The 15,566-nt window shown below is 37.2% G+C and overlaps 1 pseudogene across 1 annotated transcript; it reads left to right on the top strand.

The window, feature by feature from the left end:
• The first annotated feature begins 356 nt into the window (after positions 1 to 356).
• LOC308657305 (endoplasmic reticulum chaperone BiP-like) lies at positions 357 to 2,782 on the top strand (annotated as a pseudogene). Its single transcript has one exon. The product of its transcript is annotated as an endoplasmic reticulum chaperone BiP-like (transcript).
• The last annotated feature ends 12,784 nt before the right edge of the window (positions 2,783 to 15,566 follow it).

The raw sequence follows: 15,566 nt of genomic DNA, 5'->3' as shown, positions 1-15,566 counted from the left end.
CTGGTATTGTCTTTAAATTCTGTTTTTGAAGTTATGCATAAAATAAGTATTATAATTTTAAATTTAATATAATTTTCTCTATAATATGATTCATGTAAATGCATCCTTAATGTATAATATTGTTCTCAATAAATAGGGGCAGTAGGGGAAAATGAGCTTTATTTTGGAGCAAACCTGGTGCTGATTCATAAAATGCTTCTGAATGCAAGTGCCTGAAAAATGTTGATTGGGGTATGAATATATTTTTTTCCCACATAATGTTCTAGTGCATCTTTGACCACTTGTGTTGTTATAGCATGTATGGAAGCATTGGCAATTCACTTAACATTTAAATATTTACATAGTGGCCTAAAAGCTTGCGAATCTGTTTTTACTAGCATTCTACTTGTCAATTTTTACATATGGTCATTAATACAATTGTAGAAAGAAAAGGCACTTCAATACTAAAAAGTTTGAGACATTGGCAGAGACAAGACAGACGGACAGAGTTGAGGCATCTCGAGTGTAAGAGACCTGTAACCTCACTCCTCTCAGCTGCGGCCTGTTGCTGGATTGCCTGCGACTTCTGGCTGTCTGCTGAGGAGAGCAACTGGCCAACAGCTAGGGCAAGATGAAGCTCTCTCTGGTGGCCGCGGTTCTGCTGCTGCTCTGCGCAGCATGGCTGAGGAGGATGACAAGAAAAGGACATGGGTACCGTGGTCGGCATCGACCTGGGGTCCACTTACTCCTGCATTGGGGTGTTCAAGAATGGCCACTGGAGATCATCTCCAATGATCAGGGCAAGTGCATCAGGCCGTATTATGTGGCCTTCACCCCTGAAGAAGAACATCCGATCCGAGATACAGTCAAGAATCAGCTCACCTCAGATCCTGAGAACACAGTCTTCGATGCCCAGCGGCTCATTGGCAGCACTGGGAATGACCCTTCTGTGCAGCAAGACATCAAGTTCTTGCCTTTCAAAGTGTTTGAAGAGAAACATAAACATAAACCATACATTCAGTTTGATATTGGAGGTGGGCAAACTAAGACATTTGCTCCAGAAGAAATCTCTGCTATGATTCTCACTAAAATGAAAGAGACTGCTGAGGCTTATTTGGGAAAGAAGATTACCCATGCAGTTGTTACTGTACCAGCCTATTTTAATGATGCCACTGGCAAGAAACCAAAGATGCTGGAACTATTGCTGGTCTGAATGTTATGAGGATCATCAATGAGTCTACAGCAGCTGTATTGCTTATGGTCTGGATAAGAGGGAGGGAGAGAATAACATCCTGGTGTTTGATCTGGGTGGTGGAACCTTCTATGTGTCTCTTCTCCCCATTGACAATTTGATGTTTTCGAAGTCATGGCCACCAATAGAGATACTCATCGGGATGGAGAAGACTTTGACCAGCGTGTTATGGAACATTTCATCAGGCTGTACAAAAAGAAGACTGGCAAAGATGTTAGGAAAGAAAACAGAGCTGTGCAGAAACTCCAGCGTAAAGTAGAAAAGGCCAAGTGGGCCCTGTCTGCTCAACATTAAGCAAGAATTAAAATTGAGTCCTTCTATGAAGGAGAAGACTTTTCTGAAACACTGACTCAGGCAAAATTTGAAGAGAAAACATGAAGCCTGTTCAGAAAGTACTGGAGGATTCTGACTTGAAGAAGTCTGATATTGATGAGATTGTTCTTGTTGGTGGCTCTACTCAAATTCCAAATATTCAACAACTTGTTAAAGAGTTCTTGAATGGCAAGGATCCATCCTGTGGCATAAACCCGGATGAGGCTATTGCATATGGTGACACTGTCCAAGCTGGTGTACTCTCTGATGATCAAGATACAGGTGACCTAGTACTGCTCCATGTATGTCCCCTGACACTTGGTATTGAAACTGTGGGAGGTGTCATGACCAAACTGATACCAAGGAACAATGTGGTACCCACCAAGAAGTCTCAGATCTTTTCTACAGGTTCTGATAATCAACCTACTGTTCCACTCAAGGTCTATGAAGGTAAAGGACCCCTGAAAAAATACAACTGCCTTCCGGGTACATTTGATCTCACTGGAATTCCTCCTGTGGGGTCCCCCAGATTAAAGTCACTTTTGAGATAGATGTGAATGTTATTCTTTGGGTGACAGCTGAAGGCAAAGGTAAAGAGAACAAAAATAAGATTACAATTACCAATGACCAAGATTGCCTGACACCTGAAGAAATTGAAAAGTTGGTTAATGATGTTGAGAAGTTTGCTGAGGAAGACAAAAGAATCAAGGAGTTAATTGATACTAGGAATGAGTTGGAAAACTACGCCTACTCTCTAAAGTATCAGATTGGAGATAAAGAAAAGTTGGGAGGCAAACTTTCCTCTGAAGATAAGGAGACCATGGAAAAAGCTGTAGAGGAAAAGATTGAATGGCTGGAAAGCCACCAAGAAGCTGACATTGAAGACTTCAAAACTAAAAAGAAGGAACTAGAAGAAATTGTTCAGCCAATTATCAGCAAATTCTATGGAAATGTAGGCCCTCCCCAAACTGGTGAAGAGGATACGGCAGAAAGAGATGAGTTGAAGACACTGATCTGCTAGTGCTGTAATATTGTAAATACTGGACTCAGAACTTTTCTTAGGAGAAAACTGAGAGAACTGAAGTCTCGAATGTAATTGGAATCTTCACCTCAGAGTGGAGTTGAAAATGCTATAGCCCAAATGGCTGTTTACTGCTTTCCATTAGCAGTTGCTCACATGTTTTGGGGAAGAGAGAGAGGAGGAATTTGCTATCTTAAAAAACTGGATATAGAAATGTGGGTCAGGATGTGTGTTCACCTCAGAAATGTTCTATTTAACAACTGGGTCATACACATCTGGGGTAGGAACTTTTTTCTACCGTGACACCAATAAATGTTTGTTATTTAAAAAAAAATACTAAAAGTTTGGAACTGTCATAAAATAAAAATTTGTACAGATAAAGCTAAGGGAAAAAACACTATCAGAAGCATTAAAACCTTCTAAAGCCAAATAACTAAACTATATAATTTAAATTATATTTACATATTATATATTATATACTACATATTATAGATTTACATATATCTATATGATATAAGTTTTTTATATATAATTATAATATAATCCATGTTTTATATATTATATTAATATTAATTGTACTAGTATAATGATTGTATTATTCTCTTATTAATAATAGAAATTATATTATTATATAATTACATTACAATGATATGCAATATCATATAAATTAATATAAATCTATTATATGATATATAATAAATATGTTATATATAATAAAATAATATTTATATATTATTTTATTATGTGTATATATAATATATATGTATTTCATATATTATATATAATTTATATGAAATACATATGAATCATAAACATTTCGAAATGTAATATATATAATTTATATAATGTATATACTTATATATTTATATATTAATATATATAATTTTATATAAATATATAAGTATGTTATGTAAATATTATATAAATTATATATAATATATTATTATGAATATATAATATGAATATATAATATATTTATATATTAATATACATAAAATTTATATATAATTTATATATTTTTATTGTGTATATATATGATAAAATAAATGTATTATGTATAATATAATATAAATTAGAATGTTATATAAATATATTGTATTTAATTTATATTATATATGTATTATATAATATGCAATACATTTATATAATATTATAATTTAAATTATATAGATAAATTATGTCTTATTTGGCTTTAGATGATTTTAATACATTTGATAGTTTTTAACCCCTTAACTTTATCTGTATAAATTTTTATTTTATGACATTTTTAACCTTTTTTGTATTTTTTTAATGGTCTTAAAAATGCGTGCTTCAGATATTTTTAATTTCAGTGCATTTTCTCTTGACATTATGAGGGTTTGGTTAAAACCATTCCTTTGGATGTATGCCTGTAATCCCAGTAGCTTGGGAGGCTGAGACAGGTGGATCTCAAGTAGAAATCCAGCCTCAGCAATGACAAAACTCTTAGCAACCCTGTCTTTAAATAAAATTCAGAATAAGACTGGGGATGCGGCTCAATGGTTGAGTGTCGCTTAGTTCAATTTCCAGTTCCCCCCAAAAAAATCCTTTTGTATGAAATGTTTTAACTTATAAATCACTTTACATACCTTTTCTACCAGACTATCAACCAGTGAAAACGTATATGTCATTAGAATTGTGCAATAATTTATTTAAGTTCATTTTGGGAGTATAGTAAATCACATTGTTTGCAATTTGAGAGATGTAGATGACTGAATGTGTTTCACTTATAAAATACCCAGTTTTTATAAACTAGTCCATTCCTGTTATTTTCTGGGTTTCCTCATCTTGCCTAAAATATGATGTAAAAAGGACAAAAATAAAATAGCCTTCTTTGGTATGTGTGAACTATATTGTGAGTCAGTGTTTTTGTATGATCGTATTATACTTGATAAAAATTATATGTACAGGTTTATACACACATTATTATATGTAAATTATTTCAAGTACAATAAGTTATTGTGGCTTCTCTGAAATTGTTGCCTCTTGGAGTATGATACTTTAAGATTATTTACTATTGACTCAGTGATCAACACATGGGCTCATCACTTGACTATGATATGAAATGGGTTTTAGGGCATGTTGTCTTATAGTTCTCCATAACATTAAGGACTAAGGAGAAATGAACAAATGGCCTTTTTAATGCTAAAGCCGTTTTTTAGCCTTCCTTATACAAAATACAAGAATCAAATTGGTTTGAAAACTTAAAAATAAAATCAGAGCTAACATTTATTGAGCTTTGTGTATTTAGACTTTACCAAGTTGAAATTTCACAGCAACCTCTAATGGGTAAGGAAGCATTTTATAATTCCTGTGTTACAGATGAGGAAACTGAGGCTTAGCGAAGTGACATGCTTTTAGTTTTCAGAGATGCAGCAAGCAGAATTGAATCTCAAATACAGGATTGTGAAACTTTGATTAGTGCTTCTTTTTTGGAGTACCAGAGAGCCACATCTGCCACAGTCTGGCTGGGCACAAAATCACGAGCAACTCACTGCCTTGTAGATTCAAACAGCAATTCTTTATTCCCGAACTCACACTGGCACTCTACAATCACGTTCTGGGGAAATTCACATTCTGGGCCAAATCCACTGGGCTCTGAATCCCAAATACTCTCTGAATCCCACAAGAACTCAATGGGAACTCAAAGAGCGGGCAAAACTGAGGCAGCAGGATAAGCCCTATTCCCAGCAGGGTACACCTTAAACCTGGAACAGCCCTGAACCCAGGGAGCGGGATACTCCCTAATCTCAGCAGGATACACCCTAAACCTGGATCCGCCCTGGTCCTTGAGCAAGGTCCCTTTACTCAAGCATACATGCAATGTCACTGCAAATGACCTGGGTCCAATATGGAGAGTCCTTCCTCTAAGCAACATTGGGTAGGCTGACAAATTGCCATGCGTCATTCCTACTTGGCAATGGCTCTCAGCACACAACCACAATCCTATTTTGTTTTTTATTTAGAGCAGGGTCTCACTGAATTTCTTAGCACCTTGCTTTTGTTTTGCCCAGGCTGGCTTTGAACTTGCAATTCTCCTGCCTCAGCCTCCCAGTGGGATTACAGACATGAGCCACTGTGCCTGGCTGGTTAGTGCTCTTAATGAATGTGATTACTAAATAATAGCAGGAAACACTGAACAATAGAAAATGCATCTTTCCATGTTTTTATTGTAAAATACACTTACAATTTGCCATTTAGACCATTTTGAAGTGTACAGTTAAGTCACACTAAGTATATTCACATTGCCCAAGGTGGCGTGTATTGCTGCATCATCAGTTGACTGAAAGCAGAAGGGGGGGAAAGGGATGTGAATGATGTGTGAAGCCTCTAATATAAGGGCATTCATTCTGTTAAAAATATAGAGCCCCATGACCTAATCACATGTTTTGACTTATTAATCACTTTACATACTTTTTCTACCTGTACTATCAACCAGTGAAAACGTACATGTCATTAGAATTGAGAAACAATTTATTTAAGTTGATCTGGAGAGTATAGTAAGTCTCATTGTCCCTTTGGCTGCTGTCACAATGGTGATTGTCACAACATACACATTTGGGAAGAACATATTCAGACCATAGCAACCATGTTTAATACACTTTAAAGAGAAATCCTGGATAATCATGGCCGCTGCGTACCGGGGGTTGCTGAAGTGCTGAGCGTGGTGCTCAGAGCAGTGGCTTTAAGTAAGATTTCGTGAAGCTTGTTAGAGTTCCTTTCACTGTTAATCTGTAGCGGATCACTTTGCCAAGTAGCATGAAGAACAAAGAGATTGAAAAGGAGACGCTTGGCTCCTGGACGCATTGCTGCTCAGAGCCAGAGGTGCTTTGCTCCCATCTGCTTCCTCTTTTGCTTCGCTCTGGGCAGAGAAGCTGAATGTGTAATGTGTAAGTACCCGAGGCAAAGAAAGCTCACTGCGCCCCGCTTTTTGAATATTTTTTATTCCGGGAGAGTTTGTGGATTGGGATTTTTTGCTGGGCCTTGGTTTCTGTGCGGAAAATTCACTCCGTGGGAGCCGCCATTTGCTTTCTGCTTGCTGTCTTGCTTGCTCTGTTTGCACTGTCTGGCAGCGGCATCTAGAGGTTGCAACTTGGCATTGCATCTAATAGACTTAAGAACTTTGTGAATAAGCCAATGTGTCAATAACAACTCATGCTCTTATCACCTTAGAGAAAAGACTTGTGGCTTATTAAGTCTATGAAGATAAAGGACCCCTGAAAAAAGACATCCACCTTCCGGGTACATTTGATCTCACTGGAATTCCTCCTGTGGGGTCCCCCAGATTGAAGTCACTTTTGAGATACATGTGAATGCTATTCTTTGGGCGACAGCTGAAGACAAAGGTGCAGAGAACAAAAATAAGATTACAAATACCAATGACCAAAATTGCCTGACACCTGAAGAAATTGAAAAGATGGTTAATGATGTTGAGAAGTTTGCTGAGGAAGACAAAAGACTCAAGGAGTGCACTGATACTATGAATGAGTTGGAAAGCTATGCCTACTCTCTAAAGTATCAGATTGGAGATAAAGAAAAGTTGGGAGGCAAACTTTCCTCTGAAGATAAGGAGACCATGGAAAAAGCTGTAGAGGAAAAGATTGAATGGCTGGAAAGCCACCAAGAAACTGACATTAAAGACTTCAAAACTAAAAAGAAGGAACTAGAAGAAATTGTTCAGCCAATTATCAGCAAACTCAATGAAAGTGTAGGCCCTCCCCCGACTGGTGAAGAGGATACAGCAGAAAGAGATGAGTTGAAGACACTGATCTGCTAGTGCTGTAATATTGTAAATACTGGACTCAGAACTTTCCTTTGGAGAAAACTGAGAGAACTTAAGTCTCGAATGTAATTGGAATCTTCACCTCAGAGTGGAGTTGAAAATGCTATAGCCCAAGTGGCTGTTTACTGCTTTCCATTAGCAGTTGCTCACATGTTTTGGGGAAGAGAGAGAGAGGAGGAATTGGCTATCTTAAAAAACTGGATATAGAAATGTGGGTCAGGATGTGACTCAGAAATGTTCTATTTAACGATTGGATCATGAAAATCTGGTGTAGGAACTTTTTTCTACCATAAGTGACACTAATAAATGTTATTTTAAAAAAAAATACTAAAAGTTTGGAACTGTCATAAAATAAAAATTTGTACAGATAAAGCTAAGGGATAACTATCAGAAGCATTAAAACCATCTAAAGTCAAATAACAAAACTATATAATTTAAATTATAATATATTTATATATTATATATTATGTATTATATATTATATACTATATATTATAGATTTACATATATCTATATGATATATTATAAGTTGTTTATATATAATTATAATATAATCCTTATGTTTTATATATTATATTAATATAAATCATACTAATATAATAATTGTATTATTATCTTATTAATAATAAAAATTATATTATTATATAATTACATTACAATGATATGCAATATAATATAAATTAATATAAATCTAAATATATTATACAATATATAATAAATGTTATATATAATAAAATATTTATATATTTAATTTATATATTATTTTATTATATGTGTATATAATATATATGTATTTCATATATTATATATACTTTATATTAAATACATTTGGATCATAAACATTTTGATATGTAATATATATATAATTTATATAATATATACTTATATATTTATATATTAATATATAATTTATATATAAATATATGTATTTTATGTAAATATATTATATAAATTATATATAATATATTATCATTAATATATAATATATTTATATATTAATATACATAAAATATATATAATTTTTATATTTTATTATATGTATATATGATAAAATAAATGTATTATATATAATATGACATAAATTAGAATGTTATATAATTATATTGTATTTAATTTATATTATATATGTATTATATATTTATATAATATATTTATATAATAGTATAATTTAAATTATATAGATAAATTATGTCTTATTTGACTTTAAATGATTTTAATACATTTGATAGTTTTTAACCCCTTAACTTTATCTGTATAAATTTTTATTTTATGACATTTTTAACCTTTATTGTATTTTTTATAATGGTCTTAAAAAATGTGTGCTTCAGATATTTTTAATTTCAATGCATTTTCTCTTGACATTATGAGGGTTTGGTTAAAACCATTCCTTTGGATGTATGCCTGTAATCCCAGTAGCTTGGGAGGCTGAGACAGGTGGATCTCAAGTAGAAAGTCAGCCTTAGCAATGGCAAAACTCTTAGCAACCCTTTCTTTAAATAAAATTCAGAATAAGACTGGGGATGCGGCTCAATGGTTGAGTGTCCCTTAGTTCAATTTCCAGTACCCCCCCCCAAAAAAAAATCCTTTTGTATGAAATGTTTTGACTAATAAATCACTTTACATACTTTTTCTACCTGGACTATCAACCAGTGAAAACGTATATGTCATTAGAATTGAGAAACAATTTATTTAAGTTGATTTTGAGAGTATAGTAAGTCTCATTGTCCCTTTTGCTGCTGTCACAATGGTGATCGTCACAACATATACATTTGGGAAGAACATATTCAGACCATAGTAACCATGTTTAATACACTGTAAAGAGAAATCCTTCTGGGGAAAGAATGTTGTTTTAAATCATGTGGAAAGTCCTTTCTAACTCTGAACCTAAGATTGTAGGTAAATAGATCTTGATTCTAGTTGGGCTGTTTCCAAATATATGTCCATAGACATGGCAGTGCCCTGTGCTGATGCAGCTTGCATCCTGAGGCTTCAGCTACCAGCCAGGGATCACTGCACTGTGGCCCTGGTTCCATCTCCATCTTGCTACTAACATGAACTGATGTCAGTATTAGATTGTAGGATTTAAGGACTGTTGTGTAGTTTAAAGCTTTAGGTTGTTAATATTTAATTACAATAATTAAACAAACATTTAATGACAATTTACTATATACCATCACTATGCTAGATAACAGAGACAAGACAATCTTTAAAAACACTGGGCTGGAATAAAGCTCACAGTTAAGTGCTTGCATAACATGTGCAAGGCTCTGTGTTTAATTTCCAATACTAAAAACAAACAAAAAACCTTTCTGTATTTGTGAAACTTACAACCAAGTACTATCAGGAATTGGTAGCTAACTCTCAGTGGATTCTATTTCACATTTGAAAAAGTCAGATTTGTTTAACTACCATGCTTTCAAGAAAAAATAGCAGAATGTCCTCTAATAAAGTCTGAGAATAGGAGTAAACTTTTAAATTGAAGCTAAAATTATGTAACTTGTATTATTTCAAAAATGTTATTTCCGGGCTGGGGATGTGGCTCAAGCGGTAGCGCGCTCGCCTGGCATGCGTGCGGCCCGGGTTCCATCCTCAGTACCACATACAACAAAGGTGTTGTGTCCGCCAAAAACTAAAAACTAAATATTAAAAAAAAATGTTATTTCCCATTGGTAAAATTCTTATCTTCCCCTTGAAACTGCAGAGTGAACACTGGGGAGCTTAACCACTGAGTCACATTCAGAGATCTTATTTTTTGAGACAGGATCTCACTAATTTATTGAGACTGGCTTTGAGCTTATAATCCTCCTGCCTCACACTCCCAAGCCACTGGGATTAAAGGCATGGACCTCCCACTCCTAAAATTGTAATTATCATATTTGTGCACCCAGCTTTCTTTCAGGAGACTTTAATTGAAAACTCTCCCGAAGGCTGGGATGTGTTTCAGTGGTAGAGCACTTTCCTTGCATGCTGAGGCCCTGGGATTGAGCTCCAGTGCTAGAGAGAAGGAAGGAAGGAAGGAAGGAAGGAAGGAAGGAAGGGAGGGAGGGAGGGAGGAAGAAAAAGGAAGGAAGAAGAAAAAAGGAATGAAAAAAGGAAGGAAGGAATAAGGAAGGAAGGGGGAAGAGAGAGAAAGAGTGGGAAGGAAGGAGGAAGAAAGGAAGGGAAGGAAAAAGATTAGGAAAAGAAAATTATAATGAACACCAATTAAAATGTCTTCTGCTAACCTACATATTAGTCATTCAATACAGGAACCAAAACCCTTGTATGACTATTTAAATTAATTAAAATCATACAAAACCAAATTTCAGTTCTTCAGTCCCACCACTTATTTCAAGAACTCAGTAACCACATGGGCTGGTGGCTATCATACCTGACAGTGCAGTGCAGATACTGTACATTTCTGTCATGGCAGAAAGGTCTATTGGAAAACACTAAAAAAAGAGGAAGCATCACATCAAGATACTGGTATTGCGGATGTGTTAAAGATTATTCAATAAAATTCAACACCATACATGTTAAAAAAAAAAAAACACTTAGCAAATTGTGACCTACAAGAGGACATCCTGAAACCAAACAAAAAAAGGACCTTCTTAACAAGCCAGTCAAATCGGCAGCATCTCATTCATGATGTTGGCAAAATAACATCATTTAGAAAATAGCCTCTTTGCTTTGTATATACAAAAAAGCATCGTAATGAGTTTAAAAGTCAGAACTCTTGTATACAAATCTGGGTTGATTATCAATTGAATGTTACAAATAGAAAACCAACCAGGAAAACTAGTTCATCTAATGCATAATAGCACAGCACTATAATAACAGACTGGAGATTCTTCATGAAACAAAGCCAAGTGAGGGGTGTGTTACCACAGTGAAAGTTCTTTGTTGACTAACTGCTCAACAGGGATCAAACAAGACTTCTGAACTTCATAAGGAATTTCCTAACTTTTTTTGACTGTGGTCTGGTTTAGTGAATATACATATGTGAATATACTCTTTTAACTATATTTCATTTAATTTTTCCTAATATATTTTTTGTTGTAAGAGTTCATAAACACTGATTTAAAAAAACTACTTCTTGCTACTGAAGTTCTAGATACTAGTAGAGCTAAATTCAAATTGATATATGAAAATAGAATCCTATATGATAACTTTGATCTGAAATCTGGTATCAGGAATCATAAGGTCTAAAAACCACTGCACTGAAGTTTAGTAATTCCTATTTATTACATGCTAGGCATTATACAAAGTGCTTAATTCCATTTATCTTATTTACTTCTGTAACAACTGTGTGTTATGAAGTAGGTAGTATTAATCCTATAGCCTAACAGGCTGATTTTAGTTCAATAATGTGCTCCAAATTCTGCTCCCAATGAGTCGTTCAGTCAGAATTTGAACCCAGCTAGCTTCTATTAATTTTACTATCACAAGATCTAGAGCTCCTAATGAGGAATATTAAGAAAAGACAAGTTAAAATTTTTAATTTTGACTGCTTATTACATACCAAGTAATTCTAAGCCTGTTCCTTAGTAGATCATTAAGACCACATGCCAACATATCTCCACATAGGAGTCAGTCTTGACAGAGGAAGGCAGGAAGGGCTACTGCAATGGACTTGCCCAGGGCAGAACTGGAGCAGGAGCTGAGCCAGCACCCAGGCAGCTGGCTGCAGAGCCTGCACTCTTCATAGTGCTAGAAGTTCTGCAGGACTGTAAATATGTTCTGGTGTTTACCATCCAACCACAATGGTTCAGCTCCCTTCTATCAATGTGGAGAAGGGCCCAGGAGAGCAAATCCCATGAGCACTGCCTGGGAACCAGGGAAGAGAGGCCAGTAGCCTCAGGTGAAGAAGGAGGTCAGATGAGATGATGACCTGCAAGTGATGCTGGTGTGCCCCTGTCTGCAAACCACTGCCCAAGGATGTGGGAGAAGGACCAGGTGGCAGGGATGAGGACCATGGGCTATGAATAGGGCTATTGGAAAGCCATCAGACCACTGGCAAGGCACACAGTTCCACTATCTCAGAATATATAGTACACAATAAGAAAAGTTGATCTTAACCAGGTGATGGTGAAGTGTACTGAGAATTTAATAGGTCAGGTACTGTTCTAAGCACTTTTCATCTCAACAAACTCAAAGGAACTCCTAGTTGATCTACATAAGAGTTGGCCCTTTCTCATTCTGTGATTCCAAGAAGAGTTTGTGGTAATATTTAGTCCATGGCCAGTGCAGATGGTGTGAACAGTTTGGTCACATGGGGAAATCCTCAGGGAGTTTAAATTAAAGACACAGACACCATTTTACCTTTAAATCAGCTCTGGGATGGCTCCTCAGACCATCAGCTTCAAGCTCCCTAGGAGGACAGTGAGGTTTTACTGAAGAGGAGAGAGAGAGGGAGAGAGAGAGAGAGAGAGAGAGAGAGAGAGAGAACACGCAAACACGCTAGGGAGAGGGCTTTTATTGGGGAAAAAAAATTCTGGGGAAAATTTCATCCAATGAAGGTCAAGTGGGGACAATGTGGCAAGGTCAGGTGCAATGATTGGATCTTTGGGGCAGTGGTGAGACACACCTCCACACAGAAAACCTCTCAAACCCAAGAAAGGTGGGGAGAGCTCTGCCACATTAAAAGTGTCTGAGCACCTCACACCTAGCCAGGGAGCAAACTCAGTCAGTTCAAGGATGGACTCCCACAGTGCTGCACTTCGAAGGGAAGGGAAACAAAAATATATAATGACTCCTCTCTAGGGAGCGGAGTAGCTCAGCAGCTTGTGGGTCACCCAGTTCCAGGAATGGGGGGTCCAGAAAACTCACCCAGTTCCAGAACTGCAGGGTTCTGGGAGATCACTCCATTGTAGGGTCTAGGATTCTTATCCAGTTCCTGGACTGCAGAATCTTGGGAGGCCTGTCGCCCCCAGCAGCAGCACAGGCAGCCAAACTAAAGGTTGCTGGAGTGAATTTCCTAGGACACCAAATAAAACACCCAAGACAGCTCCTCTGCCTCAAGCTACCCAAATGGGAGAGCAAGGAATGTCACGAGGGGCTGGTGAGAGTGAGCATGTCCAAGAGTGGACTTTTACTGGGGAGACCCTCATTCTTTAAAAAATTCCATCCAAAAAAGGTCAAGAGGGGCAGGGTTAAAAGGACAGGTAAGGTAATTCGACCCCTGGGGTTATAGGAAGGCATGCCTAAGCATGAAGACACATTCTGCTACTTCCAGGAGCAGGGCAGCCATCTAGGGCCACTTTAAATGTGGCCAGATCACTGGAAGTGACTGACAGAGCTGCAACCAATCAGGGAAGGAAAATGCTGGTCACTCAGAGCAACAGCCCCCCACAGAGGCCTATCCAGTTCTAGGGCTGGAAGGTCTAGGAAGCTCACACAGTTCCAGCATTGCAGGGTCCTGGGTCTTACCCAGGGTTGTAGGATTTTCTGACCTGTAGAATGAGGACTCAGCTCAGCCAATGCTCTGTTTTCTGAACCCATGGCACTACATTCATCTCAGCCCTTGCAAGTCTGGCTGCTCAGCTAGGTCCCAAGAAGTGATGTGAAACTTCAGTCAGATGTGGGTTATGACTGCTGTGGGCACTCACATGCCTCTTCCAGGAGGCACCCTACAGACCCAGCCAAGGCCCTGAGGGGCAGGGTGCACCAGAGACTGGTAGCACTGATGTGTGGCTTCACTACAGCCTGGCCCCATGGGGTAGGCTGTGACAGGGGCTGAGCTCAGGAGTGGCAGGCCACCAAGTGTGGGTGGTTTAGCAGTGCCTAAGTCTCAGGGAAGGTGGGGTGCCATGGCTGTTTGTCACCTGAGCAAGACACAATCCAGCAGTATTTCCAGTCCCCAGGGGCCATGGTCTAATAGCTGTGCTGGCAACAGGAGTGGGGTACACTGTCACCTCCTTCTCTTCTGGGAGCTCAGATGTGTGGACTCCAAGCAGTCCCCTCAGGAGAGCTGAGTGGCCTGAGAATACAAGAATCCTAGTAGTGAGTATGGAAGGTGTCCAAGGTTTGGGTGGGAGGTGCTGGGGTCCTCTTGCTTGATTAGTCCACACAGGGAGGTGGCTCCCTTGTTCTGAGCTGCTCCTGGCTGTTGATGGTGTGTCAGACACTAAGTGTGTCCTATTCTCTGTGTGAACATCCCAGGTTCCCATGCTCTATCTGGCTTCTGCTGATCCTTAGATGTGCTATGAGGCTCTCTTCACTTACCCTCACCAAAATGCATTGCTTATTTTGGGAGTTGTCTTTGTGGGAGGAAGGATGGTAGGGCTTCTAGTCAGACTTCTTGCTAGCATCTCTCCTCCCTAGAAATGTTTACTTTAAAATCAGAATAATCATACCCGGTATCACTATGTTTAATCAAATTTGTATTGGAGATCCTCATGAGTAAAATATAATGAGAATAAAAGAAAGTAGAAGAATGGAATACTAAAATATAGAAAGCTTAAACTTGCATTATTTTCAAATGATGACTATTTTTTTAATTTTTTAAATTTTAGATGGACCCAATATCTTTATTTTATTTTTTTAATGTGGTGCTGAGGATTGAGTGCCTTCCGCATGCCAGGTGAGCACACTACCACTTGAGCCACATCCCCAGCCCAAACTATTTATATTTTGGAAAAAAAAATGTAATCTCCAAAAAGATTATTTGAAATACTTATAGAAATTGTCAAGGTTCCTGAATAAAAGCTTGAGGTATAAAAGTAAAATTAAAGTTTAATATTCCAGTGGCAAATGATTAGAAATTGTGATTGAACAGGATATACTATTTACAATAGTATCAGAGACTGAAATTGCCTAAATAATCAAATAATAGACTTAAGACTTCTATAGACAAATTATAAAATTTTATTAGGGGATATTCAAAAGAACATAAATACATAAAGGCATATACTATATTTGTCAATATAAGACTTAGTCTAGATCATTTTTAAAAGTATTTTTAAGGTAGCCAGGTGCGGTGGCGCACACATGTAATGCCAGCAGCTCAGGAGGCAGAGACAGGAGGATCATGAGTTCAAAGCTAGCCTCAGCAAAAGCAGGCACTAAGCAATTCAATGAGACCTTGTGTCTGAAATAAAATACAAACTAGGGCTGGGGATGTGGCTCCATGGTAGACTGCCCCTAAATTCAATCCCCAGTACATCCTCCCCCCACCAAAGTATTTTGAAGGCTAAAACACCATGAAATCTAAAAAGGAACCT

The sequence above is a fragment of the Spermophilus citellus genome (assembly GCF_964194105.1).
Source record: "Spermophilus citellus genome assembly, chromosome: 9".
Lineage (NCBI taxonomy): Eukaryota > Metazoa > Chordata > Mammalia > Rodentia > Sciuridae > Spermophilus > Spermophilus citellus.
The sequence above is the reverse complement of the archived record's forward strand: the minus strand, read 5'-3'. Positions and strand labels throughout refer to the sequence as shown.